Source organism: Heptranchias perlo, chromosome 14, assembly GCF_035084215.1.
Source record: "Heptranchias perlo isolate sHepPer1 chromosome 14, sHepPer1.hap1, whole genome shotgun sequence".
NCBI lineage: Eukaryota > Metazoa > Chordata > Chondrichthyes > Hexanchiformes > Hexanchidae > Heptranchias > Heptranchias perlo.
The window spans coordinates 30,659,200-30,679,823 of record NC_090338.1 but is presented as its reverse complement, the minus strand read 5'-3'; positions in this window follow the sequence as shown (position 1 = coordinate 30,679,823).

Below are 20,624 nucleotides of genomic sequence, written 5' to 3'. Positions count from 1 at the left end.
AGGGATTTGGGTGTCCTTGTACATGAAACACAGAAAGTTAACATGCAGATACAACAAGCAATAAGGAAGACAATTGGTATGTTGGCCTTTATTGCAAGGGGGTTGGAGTACAAGAATAAGAAAGTCTTGCTGTAATTAGGGCTTTGGTGAGACCACACCTGGAATACCGTGTATAGTGTTGGTCTCCTTACCTAAGGAAGGATATACTTGCCTTAGAGGCGGTGCAACGAAGGTTCACTAGATTGATTTGTGGGATGAGAGGGTTGTCCTATGAGGAGAGATTGAGTAAAATGGGCTTATACTCTCTGGAGTTCAGAAGAATGAGAGGTGATTTCATTGAAACATATAAGATTTTGAGAGGCTTGACAGGATAGATGCTGAGAGGATGTTTCCCCTGGCTGGAGAGTCCAGAACTAGGGGTCATAGTCTCAGGATAAGGGGACAGCCATTTAGGACTGAGATGAGGAGAAATTTCTTCACTCAGAGGATTGTGAATCTTTAGAATTCTCTACGCCAGAGGGCTGTGAATGCTCAGTTGTTGAGTATATTCAAGACTGAGATCAATAGATTTTTGGACTCTAAGGGAATCAAGGGATATGGGATTAGGGCAGGAAAGTGGAGTTGAGGTCGAAGATCAGCCATAATCTTATTGAATGGCGGAGCAGGCTGGAGGGGCCGTATGGCCTACTTCTGCTCCTATTTCTTATGTTTTAATTGTAAACAATTTTACAACACCAAGTTATAGTCCAGCAATTTTATTTTAAATTCACAAGCTTTCGGAGATTTTCTCCTTCCTCAGGCAAACATTTGCCTGAGGAAGGAGAAAATCTCCGAAAGCTTGTGAATTTAAAATAAAATTGCTGGACTATAACTTGGTGTTGTAAAATTGTTTACAATTGTCAACCCCAGTCCATCACCGGCATCTCCACATTATGTTTTAATGGTCAGGCCATCCTTTCAGTCTTGGGGAAAGGGAAGTTTTGCTCAAGGAATAGTCCTTATCCTTTCTGAAAAAGTTAATGATTTTCATCAATCACTGAAGACAGTCAAACATCAAGAGCCTATTCGTCATTTCGTGTTTAATATTAGAAAGTAAGATTAAACAGAATTATCCATGGATTATTACCTATTAGGGAGTAATCACTGGTGGATATTTTTATCTCAATATTGTATTCACAGTGCATTGCAATCAGAAAGGGAGAAATACCACATAGACTTGGAAGTTTTGTTTTCTTGCTTAAGTTTCTACAAGCTTCTTCAGTTTTCAGTATGCCTTACTTGACCAGTTTCAATGTGCGGAAGCATGGTTTAGCACTTCATCTGTGACTTCTAGAGCATATTTCGGTGTCAGGATATCTGCAGGTGAAACCAATATTTGACTGCTCATTTTTGATGTGTCATAAGATGGTTAAAGTGACAAAAATATACAGCACTTCCAATTTTTCTATTGTTTTTATATTGTTTTGTGCAAATTTTGACCTGAAATCTATGATGACATTTCCATTTAATGCATTGCCAATAAACTTTTAAATTTCTAACCCCTTGTCACTGACTCCCAACCAGAGGAAATAGTCTTTCCCTAGTCACACCATCTAAATCCTTCATAATTTTATAAACCTCAATTAAATCTCTTCCTAGTCTTTTCTGTTCAAGAGGAAATAGTCCCAGCACCTCAAACCTATTTGCATAAATATAGTTTCTCATTCCTGGTATTATCCTGGTGAATCTATTCTGTACAGTCTCTTTTTACTTTAATATCTTTCTATAATGGGTCATCCAAAACTGTGGCCTAACCTTTGCCTTGTACAAATTTATCAGAAGCTCTTTGCTGTTGTACACCATACCCTAATTTTTGCCACCACCCAACCCCCCCCCCAACACTTTTGTGTCATTAGCAAATGTTGTTTTGCTTAGTACGAACAAGTTCTCATCAAATAGACATTGAGAACATAAGGGGACCCAGTCCTGACCACTGGGTTACACCAAACCTTCTCCAATCCAAGCAACACCCATTAACTCTAACTCTTTCTATGGTTCTATAAATGGCTTTGATGGGATCTTTCCATGAGCCGGGCAACTGGGGGACATACTTTTAATGAATTAAAGCCTCAAAGTAACTTAAAGAATAACTACATCAGCCTCACGGTACACAACATAAGATATAAACTTATCAAACGTAGTATCACTGAGTGCAGGGAATGTACATTCAGTTGAAAAGAGTAAAAGGAAACAGGTTGCCGCAGCAGATGGGGGACAAAAATGCATTAAGCTGTTCTTGTATGGATCTGAATGGAAGAGAATTCTCCATTTTACTTTATCTTCTGATGGGAAGATAATTCACAATCTACTTCAGATCAGTTATATGTACCAAATAGCAGCCATTGTATACGTTTTTCTTAGCTGGTGTCAAATCTATAACTACACATTTCATTTGTTTTGTTATGTCTGTGTACTGAGGTACTAAATGAGTACTTTGCATCTGTCTTTACCAAGGAAGAAGATGCTGCCAAAGTCACAATAAAAGAAGAGGTGGTTGAGATACTGGATGGGCTAAAAATTGATAAAGGGGAAGTACTAGAAAGGCTAGCTGTACTTAAAGTAGATAAGTCACCCGGTCTGGGAGGGATGCAACCTAGGTTGCTGAGGGAAGTAAGGGTGGAAATTGCAGAGGCACTAGCCATAATCTTCCAAACATCCTTAGATACGGGATAGTGCCAGAGGACTGGAGAATTGCAAATGTTACACCCTTGTTTAAAGAAGGGTGTAAGGATAAATCCAGCAACTACAGGCCAGTCAATTTAACCTCGGTGGTGGGGAAACTTTTAGAAATAATAATCCAAAAAAAAAATTAACAGTCACATGGACAAGTATGGATTCATTAAGGAAAGCCAGCATGGATTTGTTAAAGGCAAATCGTGTTTAACTAACTTGATTGAGTTTTTTGATGAGGTAACAGGGAGGGTTGATGAAGGCAATACGGTTGATGTGGTGTATATGGACTTTCAAAAGGCGTTTGATAAAGTGCTGCATAATAGGCTTGTCATCAAAGTTGAAGTCCATGGAATAAAAGGGGCAGTGGCAGCATGGATATGAAATTGGCTAAGTGACAGGAAACAGAAAGTAGTGGTGATTGGTTGTTTTTCAGACTGGAGGAAGGTACACATTGGTGTTCCCCAGGGTCGGTACTAGGACCACTGCTTTTCTTGATATATATTAATGACTTGGATTTGGGTGTACAGGGCACAATTTCAAAATTTGCAGATGACACAAAACTTGGAAGGGTAGTGAACAGTGAGGAGGATAGTGATAGACTTCATGAGGACATAGGCAAGCTGGTGGAATGGGCGGACACGTGGCAGATGAAATTTAATGCAGAGAAGTGCGTTAAGAAGACAGGAATTATAAACTAAAGGCTACAATTCTAAAGGGGGTGCAGGAACAGAGATACCTGGGGGTATATGTGCACAAATTGTTGAATGTGGTAGGGCAGGTTGAGAAAGCGGTTAAAAAGGCAAATGGGATCCTAGGCTTTATAAACAGAGGCATAGAATACAAAAGCAAGGAGGTTACGATGAACTTTTATAAAACACTGGTTCAGCCACAACTGGAGTATTGTGTCCAATTCTGGCCATCGCACTTTAAGAAGGATGTGAAGGCCTTAGAGGGGATGCAGAAAAGATTTACTAGAAAATGGTTCCAGGGATGAAGGGCTTCAGTTATGTGGATAGACTGGAGAAGCTGGGGTTATTCTCCTTAGAGCAGAGAAGGTTGAGAGGAGATTTGATAGAGGTATTCAAAATCATGAGGGGTCTAGACAGAGTAGATAGAGAGAAACTGTTCCCATTGACAGCAGGATCAAGAACCAGAAGACATAGATTTAAGCTGATAGATAAAAGAACCAAGGGCAACATGAGGAAAAACTTTTTTACACAGCGAGTGGTTATGATTTGGAATGCACTGCCTGAGGGGGTGGTGGAGGCAGATTCAATTGTGGCTTTCAAAAGGGAACTGGACAAGTGCTTGAAGGGAAAAAATTTACAGGGCTATTGGGAAAGGACGGGGAGTGGAACTAGCTGGATTGCTCTTACAGGGAGCCAGCATGGGCTTGATGGGTCGAATGGCCTCCTTCTGTGCTGTAACCATTCTATGATTCTATGATACTTGAATAATGCAGATGGCTGGGGCTGAGTAACAAATAGAACTAAACACATTAATTTTACTTTTCCTGCCAAAGGGTTCTTAAATTTATGTACATATTGTATTTGCATTTGTTCTTTTCATTTTTGGCAAATTTTTGTGCTCATCAAGGTGGGGGAAGTTAGTGCTCATTGTTCATCCTTGGGATGTGGATGTTGCTGGCAAGGCCAATATTTATTGGCTATCCCGAGTTGCCCTGAGAAGGTGGTGGAGGGCCTTCTCTTTGAGCTGTTACAGTCCATGTGGTGAAGGTGCTCCTGCAATGCTGTTAGGTAAAGAGTTCCAGGATTTTGACCCAGCAACGATGAAGGAATGGCGATATATGTCCAAGTCGAGCTCGTGTGTGACTTGGAGGCAATAATGCCCTTGTTCTGCTAGGTGGAGGAGGTCACAGGTTTCTCTATCCATTTGCTCCACCAATCTCCCCAAAGTGAACATTTGTCTCTGTAAAGTGGAGCGCAGAGCCTGCGTGGCAGCCGTCTGAGTTTCCACCAAAGTTGCAAAGTGGTGACACGGACTTTGTTTGTGAGGGCTCGGCTGCAACATTCCTGCAGGTGGCACTCACAAACCGGTATCCAGTGTGAATACCAGTGAGGATGTTGATACCTCGGGGGAGCGCAGTCAGGAGCAAATCCACGCATTGTGGGAGGCTCAGCTGCACAGGGGGGCAAAAGAAATGCAGTTGTTACAGGGGATTCGATAGTCAGGTGTTTCTGCAACCGCCGACATGAGTCCCGCACGGTGTGTTGCTCCCTGGTGCCAGGGTAAAGGACATCACTGAGAGGGTGCAGAACATTTTGAGGGGGAAGGGGAACAGCCAGAAGTTGTGGTCCATGTGGAAACCAATGACATAGGAAGGGAAAGGGTCGAGGTCCTGCAGTCAGAGTTTCAGGATCCAGGGAGGAAGTTAAAAAGCAGGAACTCAAAGGTAGTAATCTCTGGATTACTCCCACTGTCAGGCACTAGTGAGTATAGGAATAGTAGGATAAGACAGGTTAATGCGTGGCTGGAGCAATGGTGCAGGAGGGAGCGCTTCAGATTCCTGGGGCATTGGGACCAGTTCTGAGGCAGAAGAGATCTGTTCAAGGTGGACAGGTTGCACCTCAACAGAGCTGGGACCAATGTCCTCATTGGGAGGTTAAGTAGTGCTATGGGGGAGGGTTTTAACTAACTTGGCAGGAGGATGGGCAGCTGTATGAAACATGGGAGAGGAGAAACAAGGTGCACAGAGGACTGGGAGGGACAAGTGGCTCTAGAGTAAAGAATAGTTCAGAAATAGGAGGGATCAGACAGGGTGCAAATGCGAGGCAGTTTGGAGATTAGAGTGCATGTGCATAAATGCATGTAGAATAAGCTTGATGAGCTGCAGGCTCAAGTCGCCACATGGGACTATGATATAGTGGCAATAACAGAGACCTGGCTCAAAGAAAGTGAGGATTGGGTACTTAATATTCCTGGCTGCAAGGTATTCAGGAAAGATAGGGAAGGAAAGAAAGGAAGGGGGTTGGCAGTATTGATCAAAGAAACTATTATGGCACTGGAGAGGGATGATGTAGTTGAGGGGTCAAAGACAGAATCTATTTAGTTAGAATTAAGGAGCAATGGAGGAGCTATTACGCTACTGGGTGTAGTGGGGGACTTAAATTATCCTCATATAGACTGGGACAATAACATGCAAAAGGCAAAGAGGGGGAGGAATTCCTGAAATGTATTCAAGAGAACTTTCTGGAACAGTGTGTTTCCAGCCCAACCAGGAAGGAAACAGTGCTGGATCTAGTTTTGGGGAATGAAGTAGTGCATGTTGCAGTGGGGGAACATTTGGGGCACAGTGATCATAATATCATTAGGTGCAGAATGGAGGAGAATACCCAGAATACGCCGCAGAATACCCAGCCTCTGACCTGCTTTTGTAGCCACAGTATTTATATGGCTGGTCCAGTTAAGTTTCTGGTCAATGGTGACCCCCAGGATGTTGATGGTGGGGGATTCGGTGATGGTAATGCCGTTGAATGTCAAGGGGAGGTGGTTAGACTCTCTCTTGTTGGAGATGGTCATTGCCTGGCACTTGTTGCATACTAGGTTACTGAGGGAAGTAAGGGTGGAAATTGCTGTGGTTCCGGCCACAATCTTGAGCACAGAGGTTGGGAAAGACAGAGAGTGAATCTTTAATGGAGTGAAGTGCTAACAGAGTGAGAACTTTCAACTGGGAATTTGGTGAGTGTGGGAATTCATTGGTAAGTAGTAAGTGTGTTTTATTTTAAACTGAAATCTAACTTAGTTTAAACACATCAAAAATCTGCAAGTCAGTGCGGCAAACAGTGGCAGTTAACAGACAATCAGCTGTAAGTAGGTTCCTGACTTGGTGTTAATTATTATGGCTGGAAGTTGACTAACCAATTATAACTAGGATGTGTCAGAAAGGTATGTGGTATAAGGATCGTTGGGAAAAAGAGAGTGAACCTCTAACGGAGTGAAGCACTGACAGAGTGAGGACATTCAACTGGGAATTTGGTGAGTGTGGGAATTAGTTGGAGGGAGAAGGAAGTGCTAAGCGATTTAAACCAAAGAACTATAGACTAAGACTAAGCAGAGCATAAAGGAGCCGCACAAGGAATCAAAAATGAAGAAAATGTCAAAAGCTGACATCACAAGACAAGGAGGAGTGCCGAGAGTAAGTCAGTAAGTATTTAGTTCATTGGTTAGTGTTTTTAATGGTTATTGTGGTTAAAAGGAGCAGAGGCTGGAAAGCAGAAGGAACGGGACCAGCGACCGAGAGCAGAGCACGTAAAGCTGAGACCAACTCAAACTCAGGCAGAAATTTGAAAGAGTGACATCAGAGGACAGCAGGTTGGTGAGTAATACATTCTTTTGCTCTCTACGCAAGGGTAGTGGTTTAAACTCCGAACCTATAACTTGCTAGTACTTTTATTGAATTAATAACTTAAACTGGATAAATTAATTAGTTTAAAAAGAACTTAAAAATAAACCAAATGAATTAATTGCATAAAAACTTCAAGTAAATAAATGAAACCAGGTCAGATATAGATTACAGTGCAGGTGGTATTGTAACTGTAGCATGTGAGAGTTTATGGAGAGCAGCGTGATCCCAGGCAACCACATCTGCAGTAAGTGCAATAAATGCCGACCTCGCCAGCGACGCCCACATCCCATGAACGAATAATAAAAAAAGAGTCTGCAACTCGAGGAATTTTGGCTCAGATTTGTTGAGCTGGAGTCTGAGGTGCACACATTGCGATGCATCAATGAGTCGGAGAGTTACATGGACACTTTGGCCCAGGAGGCAATCACATCCCTTAGGTTAGGTAGTGGTTTAGATTTGCTTAGTGGTCAGGGACAGGAGGATGTGACTGCGAGTCAGGCAGGTAAGGGGACCCCAGATGCAGTGGTGGAGGAACCCCTGCCTTTGCCCTTGTCAATCAGGTACAAGGTACTTGCTACCTGTGTGGATGAGAACAAAGTCTGCAGGGAGAATGGGCAAATTGACCGTGGCACCATGGTACAGGAGGCCATTCAAGTGGGGGGAGCGAAAAGGAATGTGGTAGTGTAACGGGATAGTATAGTCAGGGGAATAGATATTCTCCTCTGCAGCCATGACCGGGAGTCCCAAAGGCTGTGTTGCGTGCCAGGTGCCAGGGTTAAGGACATCCCCTCGCAGCTGGAGAAGAACTTGAAGCAGGAGAGGGAGGATCCAATTGCCGTGGTCCACGTAGGAACCAACGACATAGGTAGAACTAGGAATGCGGTTCTGCTAGGAGGAGCTAGGGTCCAAATTAAAAAGCAGTACATCAAAGATAATAACCTCTGGATTACTACCTGAGCCACGTGCAAATTGACATAGCAATAAACAGGTTAGATGGTTAAATGCGTGACTGAAAGAATGATGTAATAAGCAGGGGTTTCAATTCATGGGGCACTGGCACCAGTACTGGGAAAAGAGGGAGCAGTTCCGTTGGGATGGGCTCCACTTAAACCGGGCTGGGACCAGTGTCCTGTCGAATCGAATAACTAGGGCAGTAGATAGGGCTTTAAACTAATAAGAGGGAGGGGGAAGGTTCCGGTATGGTTAAATTTACAAGTCTAAAGAGAAAAGTGAAGGCTATAGAGCAAAGTAGTGATTTGGGTAAAAACAAGCAATGTGTCAGGAAGGGATAGAGTGTTTAAAAAAGGTAATAGGGCATTAGTGACTCAGGTCACAACAGAGAAAAATAGTAAAAAGTTAAAATTAAAGGCATTATATCGAAATGCACGAAGCATTCATAACAAGATAGATGAATTAATGGCACAAATAGAGATAAATGGGTTTGATCTAGTAGCCGTTACTGAGACGTGGTTGCAGGGTGACCAAGGTTGGGAACTAAATATTCCAGGGTACTTGACTTTTAGAAAAGATAGGCAAAATGGAAAAGGGGGGAATGGGGAAGGGGGTGGGTGTAGCCCTGATAATAAAGGATAAGATAAAGGCAGTAGTGAGAAAGGATCTTAGCTCAGAAAATCAGGATGTAGAATCAATATGGGTGGAACTAAGAAATAACAATAATTGGTGGGAGTATTTTCTAGGCCCCCTACCAGTAGTTACAGTGTTGGACAGAGTATAAATCAGGAAATTAGAGTAGAATGTAACAAGGGTAATGCAATAATCGTGGGGGACTTTAATCTTTATATAGACTGGACAAACCAAATTAGCAAAAGTAGTTTGGAGGACGAGTTCATGGAATGCATTCGAGACAGTTTTCTAGAACAAAATGTCAAGGAACCAACTAGGGAACAGGCTATTTTAGATCTGGTATTGTGTATTTAGACAAGGTTAATTAGTAATCTTATAGTAAGGATTCTCTGGGCAAGAGTGATCATAATATGATAGAATTTCTTATTGAGTTTGAGAGTGATGTAGTTAAGTCCGAAACTAGGGCCTTAAATTTAACAAAGCCAATTACATAGGTATAAGGGGCGAGTTGGCTATGGTAGATTGGGAAATTAGATTAAAAGACATGACGGTAGATAAGCAATGGCCAACATTGAAAGAAATAATTCATAATTCTCAATGAATATACATTCCATTGAGAAATAAAAACTTCATGGGGAAAGTGATCCAATTGTAGCTAACCAGAGAAGTTAAGGAAAATATTAGATTAAAAGAAGAGGCTTACAATGTTGCCAAAAAGAATAGTCAGCCTGAGGATTGGAAGGCTTTTAGAAATCAGCAAAGGATGACCAAGAAATTGATGAAGAGGGAGAAAATAGAATATGAGAGTAAACTAGCAAGAAATATAAAAACATTGTAAGAGCTTCTATAAGTATGTAAAAAGGAAGAGACTAGCTAAAGTAAACATGGGTCCCTTAGAGGCAGAGACAGGAGAAATTATAATGGGGAATAAGGAAATGGCAGAGACGTTAAACAAATATTTTGTATCTGTCTTCACAGTAGAAGACACAAAAAACATAGTGGGGAACCAAGGGTCTGATGAGAATGAAGAACTTAAAGGTATTAAGATTAGTAAAGAAAAAGAACTGGAGAAATTAATGGGGCTAAAAGCCGACAAATCCCCTAGATCTGATGGCCTACATCTTAGGGTTTTAAAAGTGGTGGGGGCAGAGATAATGGATGGATTGGTTTTGCTCTTCCAGAATTCCCTAGATTCTAGAACAGTCTCCATGGATTGCAAAGTAGCAAATGTAACCCTGCTGTTCAAGAAAGGAGAGAGAGAGAAAACAGAGAACTATAGGTCAATTAGCCTGACATCAATAGTAGGGAAAATGCTATAATCTATTATTAAGGATGTAGTAACGGGGCACTTAGAAAATCATAATATTAGGCAGAGTCAACATGGTTTTATGAAAGGGAAATCATGTTTGACAAATCTATTAAAGTTTCTTGAAGGTGAAACTAGCCGGGTAGATAAGGGGGAACCAGTGGGTGTAGTATATTTGGATTTTCAAAAGGCATTCGATAAGGTGCCTAACAAGAGGTTGTTACACAAGATTAGGGGTCATGGGATTGGGGATAATTTATGAGCATGGATTGAGGATTGGTTAACAGACAGAAAACAGAGTAGGAATAAATGGGTCATTCTTGGATTGACGGGTTGTAACGACGGGGGTGCCACAAGGATCAGTGCTTGGGCCTCAAGTGTTTACACTGGGGGTAATATATTAGCATGGATTGAGGATCAAGGGTTTACAATATATATCAATGACTTTGATGAGGGGACCGAGTGTAATGTATCCATGTTTACTGGCGATACAAAGCTAGGTGGGAAAGTAAGCTGTGAGGAGGACGCAAAGAGGCTGCAAAGGGATATAGACAAGTTAAGTTAGTGGGAGAGAAGGTGACAGATGGAGTATAATGTGGGGAAATGTGAAATTATCCACTTTGGTAGGAATAGAAAAGCAGAATATTTTTTAAAAGGTGAGAGACTAAGAAATGTTGGTGTTCAGAGGGATTTGGTTGTCCTTGTACACTAATCACAGAAACTTAACATGCAGGTACAGCAAACAATTAGGAAGGCAAATAGTATGTTAGTTTTTATTGCAAGGGGGTTGGAGTATAAGAGTAAGGAGGTCCTGAAGCAATTATACAGGGCTCTGGTGAGACCACACCTGGAGTACAGTGTACAGTTTTGGTCTCCTTACCAGCATAGAGTGCCAATGTCTGTGCTGGTGCTTGGGAAGATGGAGCGCGTGACCGTGCATCCTCAGGAGCGTTGTTCACCTGTGAAGTGTCTTCTTCTGCAGGAAGCTCTTGCTGCTGAGAAGATCCAAGAGAAAATGGACATTAGGATGGCACTGAGAGGCTTGACATGGGCAGGTGACAGAGGGTGGTTGTGGAGGGTTGTTTTTCAAACTGGATGCCTGTGTCCAGCGGTGTGCCTCAGGGATCGGTGCTGGGTCCGCTGTTATTTGTTATTTATATTAATGATTTGGATGAGAATTTAGGAGGCATGGTTAGTAAGTTTGCAGATGACACCAAGATTGGTGGCATTGTGGACAGTGAAGAAGGTTATCTAGGATTGCAACGGGATCTTGATAAATTGGGCCAGTGGGCCGATGAATGGCAGATGGAGTTTAATTTAGATAAATGTGAGGTGATGCATTTTGGTAGATCGAATCGGGCCAGGACCTACTCCGTTAATGGTAGGGCGTTGGGGAGAGTTATAGAACAAAGAGATCTAGGAGTACATGTTCATAGCTCCTTGAAAGTGGAGTCACAGGTGGATAGGGTGGTGAAGAAGGCATTCGGCATGCTTGGTTTCATTGGTCAGAACATTGAATACAGGAGTTGGGATGTCTTGTTGAAGTTGTACAAGACATTAGTAAGGCCACACTTGGAATACTGTGTACAGTTCTGGTCACCCTATTATAGAAAGGATATTATTAAACTAGAAAGAGTGCAGAAAAGATTTACTAGGATGCTACCGGGACTTGATGGTTTGACTTATAGGGAGAGGTTGGATAGACTGGGACTTTTTTCCCTGGAGAGTAGGAGATTTAGGGGTGATCTTATAGAAGTCTATAAAATAATGAGGGGCATAGATAAGGTAGATAGTCAAAATCTTTTCCCAAAGGTAGGGGAGTCTATAACGAGGGGGCATAGATTTAAGGTGAGAGGGGAGAGATACAAAAGGGTCCAGAGGGGCAATTTTTTCACTCAAAGGGTGGTGAGTGTCTGGAACGAGCTGCCAGAGGCAGTAGTAGAGGCGGGTACAATTTTGTCTTTTAAAAAGCATTTGGACAGTTACATGGGTAAGATGGGTATAGAGGGATATGGGCCAAGTGCAGGCAATTGGGACTAGCTTAGTGATATAAACTGGGTGACATGGACATGTTGGGCCGAAGGGCCTGTTTCCATGTTGTAAACATCTATGATTCTATGATTCAGAATGCAGCTTCAAGTTGTGAACGATGCTGCATGTTTGCCGAGGTGAATGAAGAGTTACAAGTAATATGCAGACACTCCGATCAGATAAGCCGCCAGCCTCGCCTTCCCCGATGATCATGGCTTTGCCCAGGCCACTAATCTCCAGGGCATTTGCTATGCTTGTGTGAAGGCTATGATGTCAGTTACTCCTCCTTCAGTCTTGCTTCTCTCCCTGGCATCATGTGCTGTTTTGTCTTCAGAAAGAGAGGGTGAGAGCTAGTGAGTCGCTGTTAAAATGGTGACTGGGTTTGTGCTTATAGTGCATGTACTAAGAGCTGGAGAAGAAGCAAGATAGAATGAGGATGGGGATGTGATGAATGTAAAACCAAGTGTGTGAAATGTGGTGAGGAGAGGGTGCTGGGAGGAGTTGCTGGTTCTGCAAGTGCTAGGATGCATGAAGAGAATGGTGTTAGTGTGTGGTGTGAAGAGAGCGAAGGTAGAGGTTAGTTTGTTTAGACTGAGAAAGAGAGGTGTTGCAGGGGATCGGATGTGATGGAGGGGTGGGAATTATTGATAGTGGTGGGAGGGGCTGTACTCAACCTTGCTGCTCCTGTGAGGTCATTGAACCTCTTCCTATACTGAAGCCAGGTCCTAGGGGTGGTGCTAGTGGAACTAACCCTGTCAGCCACCTCTGTCCAGGCCTGCTGGATAGTCACCCTGGGGATGCTGTTGTGGATGCTGGGGAACAGTAACTCCCTCTTTGACCTGACTTTCTCCACTAAGACCTCGAGGGACTCATCTGAAAACATGGGGGCAGCCCTGCGACTCATTTCAGAGAATCCCCTCCTTGCAGCAGTGTAACAGTGAAATGTTACAGCAGGGAATACAGCTTCGTTTTAAAGATGCATTCCCACTCTGGTGACCTGCTGGAAATTGAGCAGAGAAAATGGGTAGGCTGCCCGTTTCCCAACCCAATCAAGTGGGCAGTCCATCAAACATATTAAAATGAGTCCCAGGAAGTAAAATTGGGTGGAGAGGCACTCTGCCAAAACTTTGTTTCTAAAAATGGCGCCACGACTTCCCTCCCTTGATCCAGCCTCTGGAAGCACACCCTGCTGTTTTTAAATGAAGCAGAGGAGCATGGTCAAGTACCCCTCCCCCCCGCCAAGGTTTACGCCCATTTACATGCAGACAACACTCAACCCGCAGGCATCTGCGCCACAGGTCTACAGACCATGGAGGACCTATCTGGATTTTTCCTATAGGCAGTGTCTGAGAAGGCTGCATTTACTCCCATCCCTCAACACTGTGCCAGCCATTGGAACATGGCTTTCAGCCTCTTTTCACCAAAGACACTGCCTTGACTGTGGCTGGGAACATGACAAAAGATTTTTATGCATCTGAATGCTTCTAGACAGTCTCTGGTGACATTAATCATATCTGTCAGTCAGCAGTGAATATCTGCATTAGACATGACATGGATGCCATGTTCAGGATTGTCACTGAGTTCATTTAGTGTTGTGGTTATGTTACTAGACTAGTAATCTGGAGATCCTACATTTATGACAACATGAGATCAAATCCCAAAATGAGAATTTGAATTCAGTTTTTAAAATGTTGGTATATGTTTGGGAAAAAAAAATGACCAGGAAGCTTTCGGATTGTCGTAAAAACCCAAATGGTTCACTAATGTCCTTCAGGAAACGTGGTTGACTCTTAACTTCCTCCTTTTTCACCAGTTTTCCACCCGTGCCAAAGTTGAAAATTACCCCCCAAAGCATAAGTGCAGTGGAGGGATCGAGAGGGGTGTGCTGAGGTACAGCTGAGTATCGTCAGTGTACATGTGGAACCTGACGTTGTGTTTTAGGAAGATGTCGCCGAGGGGTAGCATGTAGATGAGAAATAGGAGGGGGCCAAGGATAGATCCTTAGGGGCCTCCAGAGGCAATGGAGCGGGAGCAGGCAGAGAAGCCATTGCAGAAGAAACCTCTTTAGAGAGGTTCAAACATGGAGATGGGGGGAAAGATGGGCACGGAATATTTTGTCATTGTCATGTCATGCCTTGTTACAGTCATGTGCTTACCAGGGATCAATAACAGATGAGGTTTTTTAGTGACAGCCTAAACAGTGTTCAAAAGATTCCTGCTTTTCAAAAGCAAGAGTCAAGACACTCAGAATAGGCTATTTAAATATTTATATAGATTACAGATAGATAATGTGCATAATGCAACATTAAAGTTAACCTTACATTACTGATTTTAACATGGAACAAGGTTAATTTCACTCTTTTAAAGAGTAATGCTTTTAATGTAATTACTCCAATTATGCAAATATTAATAATTGATGAAGAAAGAGAGATTCTCGATGTTGTGTAATTTAATAATACATATAGTACTTCAGTAGTGCTTGGGGATCACTGGTGGGTTGGTTTTCTGATTATTTAAAAAGATTACAAGCCAGGTGAAATTATTACATGGGCTGGATTTAGCGCATGGGTATGACTGTGCACATCTGGACTGGGTAGAAATGGGTACCTGGCTGGATTGCCGGTAACTGTTTGCAGAGCACTGTGAAGTATGGGAGATAGCGACTCGGCAGCACCCTGGGGGTCACCAATGTCGAAAATTGCCCAGGTATATCCTGTCCACAAAAAGCAACGGATGAACGGACACCGCGCAACAATCGCCAGACAGGAGGGTTCCCTCCCAGTCGGGGAACACTTCAGCAGTCAAGGACATTCAGCCACCGATCTTCGGGTAAGCGTTCTCCAAGGTGGCCTTCGAGACACACAACAACGCAAAATTGTCGAGCAGAAATTGATAGCCAAGTTCCGCATCCATGAGGACGGCCTCAACCGGGATCTTGGGTTCATGTCACGCTACACGTAACCCCACCAGCGAAAAAAAGGTTATCTGTTTTTAATACAATGGGTCATTCTCTGTCTTTCTCTTCCTTTCGGATGTTTCTCCCTCTCTCTCTGTCTTTTGTTCTGGCCGTTTGTATATTCGGTGGTCCTGCAGGTAACATCTCTCTGTCTGAACACTTTGATTGCCTTGACAATGGGCAGTTGAAAAGATTATCTGTAATCACCAGGTATTGTTTTCTGACTATAAGTGCAGTTACCTTCCATAGAATCCCACACTTCACCTGACGAAGAAGAAAGCCTCCGAAAGCTTGTGATTTTCAAATTATACAGTTGGACTATAACCTGGTGTTGTAAGATTCCTTACATTCACAAAAAGCAGGACAAATCCAATCCGGCCAATTACCGCCCCATCAGTCTACTCTCAATCATCAGCAAAGTGATGGAAGGTGTCGACGACCAATAATCTGCTCACCGATGCTCAGTTTGGGTTCTGCCAGGACCACTTGGCTCCAGACCTCATTACAGCCTTGGTCCAAACATGGACAAAAGAGCTGAATTCCAGAGGTGAGGTGAGAGTGACTGCCCTTGACATCAAGGCAGCATTTGACCGAGTGTGGCACCAAGGAGCCCTAGTAAAATTGAAGTCAATGGGAATCACGGGGAAAACTCTCCAGTGGCTGGAGTCATACCTAGCACAAAGGAAGATGGTAGTGGTTGTTGGAGGCCAATCATCTCAGCCCCAGGACATTGCTGCAGGAGTTCCTCAGGGCAGTGTCCTAGGCCCAACCATCTTCAGCTGCTTCATCAATGAGCTTCCCTCCATCACAAGGTCAGAAATGGGGATGTTCGCTGATGATTGCACAGTGTTCAGTTCCATTCGCAACCCCTCAAATAATGAAGCAGTCTGAGCCCGCATGCAGCAAGACCTGGACAACATCCAGGCTTGGGCTCATAAGTGGCAAGTAACATTCGTGCCAGACAAGTGCCAGGCAATGACCATCTCCAACAAGAGAGAGTCTAACCACTTCCTCATGACATTCAACGGCATTACCATCGCCGAATCCCCCACCATCAACATCCTGGGGATCACCATTGGCCAGAAACTTAACTGGACCAGCTGTATGAATACAGTGGCTACGAGAGCAGGTCAGAGGCTGGGTATTCTGCGGCGAGTGACTCACCTCCTGACTCCCCAAAGCCTTGCCACCATCTACAAGGCACAAGTCAGGAGTGTGATGGCATACTCTCCACTTGCCTGGATGAGTGCAGCTCCAACAACACTCAAGAAGCTCGACACCATCCTGGACAAAGCAGCCCGCTTGTTTGGCACCCCATCCACCACCCTAAACATTCACTCCCTTCACCACTGGCGCACAGTGGCTGCAGTGTGTACCATCCACAGGATGCACCGCAGCAACTCGCCAAGGCTTCTTCGACAGCACCTCCCAAACACGCGACCTCTACCACCTAGAAGGACAAGAGCAGCAGGTACATGGGAACAACACCACCTGCACGTTCCCCTCCAAGTCACACACCATCCTGACTTGGAAATATATCGCCGTTCCTTCATCGTCGCTGGGTCAAAATCCTGGAACTCCCTTCTTAACAGCACTGTGGGAGAACCGTCACCACATAGACTGCAGCGCTTCAAGAAGGCGGCTCACCACCACCTTCTCAAGGGCAATTAGGGATGGTCAATGAATGCCTGCCTCGCCAGCGACGCCCACCTCCCATGAATGAATAAAAAAAACTTTGCCCTTTACAGTGTTGCTGTCCCAGTCTATATCGAGATAATTGAAGTCCCCCATTGTCACTATTCTATAGTTCTTGCAACTTTCTGTAATTTACTCCTCTATCTCCTTTCCAATATATGGTGGCCAATAGTATGCACCCAGTAGCATAACAGCTCCTCTATTGTTCCTTAATTATAACCAAATGGGATCTGTCTTTGAGCCCTCAACTATATCATCACTTTCCAGTGCCATGATTGTTTCTTTGATCAATACTGCCACCCCCTCCCACTTTCTTTCCTTCCCTATCTTTCCTGAATACCCTATAGCCAGGAATTCTTTTTTTATTATTCTTTCATGGGATGTGGGCGTCACTGGCGAGGCCAGCATTTATTGCCCATCCCTAATTTCCCTTGAGAAGGTGGTGGTGAGCTGCCTTCTTGAACCGCTGAAGTTCGTGTGCTGAAGATTCTCCCACAGTGCTGTTAGGAAGGGAGTTCCAAGATTTTGACCCAGCGATGATCAAGGAACGGCGATATATTTCCAAGTCGGGATGGTGTGTGACTTGGAGGGGAACGTGCAGGTGGTGTTGTTCCCATGTACCTGCTGCTCTTGTCCTTCTAGGTGGTAGAGGTCGCGTGTTTGGGAGGTGCTGTCGAAGAAGCCTTGGCGAGTTGCTGCGGTGCATCCTGTGGATGGTACACACTGCAGCCACTGTGCGCCAGTGGTGAAGGGAGTGAATGTTTAGGGTGGTGGATGGGGTGCCAAACAAGCGGGCTGCTTTGTCCAGGATGGTGTCGAGCTTCTTGAGTGTTGTTGGAGCTGCGCTCATCCAGGCAAGTGGAGAGTATGCCATCACACTCCTGACTTGTGCCTTGTAGATGGTGGAAAGGCTTTGGGGAGTCAGGAGGTGAGTCACTCGCCGCAGAATACCCAGCCTCTGACCTGCTCTTGTAGCCACAATATTTATATGGCTGGTCCAGTTAAGTTTCTGGTCAATGGTGACCCCCAGGATGTTGATGGTGGGGGATTCGGCGATGGTAATGCCGTTGAATGTCAAGGGGAGGTGGTTAGACTCTCTCTTTTTGGAGATGGTCATTGCCCGGCACTTGTCTGGTGCGAATGTTACTTGCCACTTATCAGCCCAAGCCTGGATGTTGTCCAGGTCTTGCTGCAAGCAGACACGGACTGCGTCATTATCTGAGGGGTTGCGAATGGAACTGAACTCTGTGCAATCATCAGCGAACATCCCCATTTCTGACCTTATGATGGAGGGAAGGTCATTAATGAAGCAGCTGAAGATGGTTGGGCCTAGGAAACTGCCCTGAGGAACTCCTGCAGCAATGCCCTTGGGCTGAGATGATTGGCCTCCAACAACCACTACCATCTTCCTTTGTGCTAGGTATGATTCCAGCCACTGGAGAGTTTTCCCCCGATTCCCATTGACTTCAATTTTCTAGGACTCCTTGGTCCCACACTCGGTCAAATGCTGCCTTGATATCAAGGGCAGTCACTCTCACCTCACCTCTGGAATCAGCTCTTTTGTCCACGTTTGAACTATGGCTGTAATGAGGTCTGGAGCCGAGTGGTCCTGGAGGAACCCAAACTGAGCATCGGTGAGCAGGTTATTGATGAGTAAGTGCCGCTTGATAGCACTGTCGACGACACCTTCCATCACTTTGCTGATGATTGAGAGTAGACTGATGGGGCGGTAATTGGCCGGATTGCATTTGTCGTGCTTTTTGTGGACAGGACATACCTGGGCAATTTTCCACGTTGTCAGGTAGATGCCAGTGTTGTTGCTGTACTGGAACAGTTTGGCTAGAGGCGCGGCTAGTCCTGGAACACAAGCCTTCAGCACTACAGCTGGGATGTTGTCGGGGCCCATAGTCTTTGCTGTATCCAGTGCACTCAGCCGTTTCTTGATATCACGTGGAGTGAATCGAATTGGCTGAAGACTGGCTTCTGTGATGGTGGGGATATCGGGAGGAGGCCGAGATGGATCATCCACTTGGCACTTCTGGCTGAAGATGGTTGCAAATGCTTCAGCCTTGTGTTTTGCACTCAGGTGCTGGACTCCGCAATCATTGAGGATGGGGATGTTTACAGAGCCTCCTCCTCCAGTTAGTTGTTTAATTGTCCACCATCATTCACGACTGGATGTGGCAGGACTGCAGAGCTTTGATATGATCCGTTTGTTGTGGAATCGCTTAGCTCTGTTTATAACATGTTGCGTCCACTTGCATGTAGCCCTGTGTTGTACCTTCACCAGGCTGGCAACTCATTTTTAGGTATGCCTGGTGCTGCTCCTGGCATGGTCTTCTACACTCCTCATTGAATCAGGGTTGATCCCCTGGCTTGTTGGTAATGGTAGAGTGAGGAATATGCCGGGCCATGAGGTTACAGATTGTGCTGAAATACTAATCTGCTGCTGCTGATGGCCCACAACACCTCATCGGATGCCCAGTTTTGAGCTGCTACATCTGTTCTGAATCTATCCCATTTAGCACGGTGATAGTGCCACACGACACGTTGGATGGTGTCCTCAGTGAGGAGATAGGACTTCGTCTCCACAAGGACTGTGCGGTGGTCACTCCTACCAATACTGTCATGGACAGATGCATCTGCAACAGGTAGATTGGTGAGGATAAGGTCAAGTAGGTTTTTCTCTCGTGTTGGTTCGCTTACCACCTGCCGCAGGCCCAGTCTGGCAGCTATGTCCTTCAGGTCTTGGCCAGCTCGGCCAGTAATGGTGCTACCGAGCCACTCTTGGTGATGGACGTTGAAGTCCCCCACCCAGAGTACATTATGTGCCCTTGCTACCCTCGGTGCTTCTTCCAAGTGGTGTTCAACATGGAGGAGTACTGATTCATTAGCTGAGGGAGGACGGGCGGTAAATGGTAATCAGCAGGAGGTTTCCTTGCCCATGTTTGACCTGATGCCATGCGATTTCATGGGGTCCAGAGTCAATGTTGAGGACTCCCAGGGCCACTCCCTCCTGACTGTATATCACTGTACCACCACCTCTGGTGGGTCTGTCCTGCCGGTGGGACAGGATTTACCCAGGTATCGTGATGGAAGAGTCTGGGACATTGGCTGAAAGGTATGATTCTGTGAGTATGGCTATGTCAGGCTGTTGCTTGACTAGTCTGTGGGACAGCTCTCCCAATTTTGGCACAAGTACCCAGATGTTTGCAGGGTCGACTGGGCTTGGTTTGCCTTTGTCATGTCCGATGGTCCGTCTGGTTTTATTCTTGTTGTGACTTTCTGTAGCGATATTGTCCAACTCAGTGGATTGCTAGGCCATTTCCGAGGGCGATTAAGAATGAACCACTTTGCTGTGGGTCTGGAGTCACATATAGGCCAGACCGGGTAAGGACGGCAGGTTTCCTTTCCTAAAGTATATTAGTGAACCAGATGGGTTTTTAACGACAATCCGGTAGTTTCATGATTACCATTACTGGTGCTGGTTTTTTTAAATTCCAGATTTTATTTAATTAATTGAATTTAAATTCCCCAGCTGCCGTGGCAGAGATTTGAATTCATGACTTTGGATTATTAGTCCAGGCCTCTGGATTACTAGTCCAGTAACATAACCACTAGGCTACCGTACCCATTATATTCCCAATCTTTCCCTTCTTTGAGCCAAACCTCTGTTATTGCCATTATATCATCGTCCCACATGGCGACTTGAGCCCGCAGCTCACCAAGCTTATTTACCACGCTGCATGCATTTACGCAAATGCATTCCAAACTCCTCTTAGACTGCCTCACGTTTGCCCCCTGTCTGATTCCCTCCTATTTCTGAACCATTCTTTACTCTAGTGCTATTTGCCCCTCCCAGTCCTCCGTCCACCTTATTTCTCCTCTCTAATGTTTCATCCTGGTGCCCACCCCCCTGCCAAGTTAGTTTAAACCCTCCCCCATGTATTCACTATTACGCAAATATATTACAC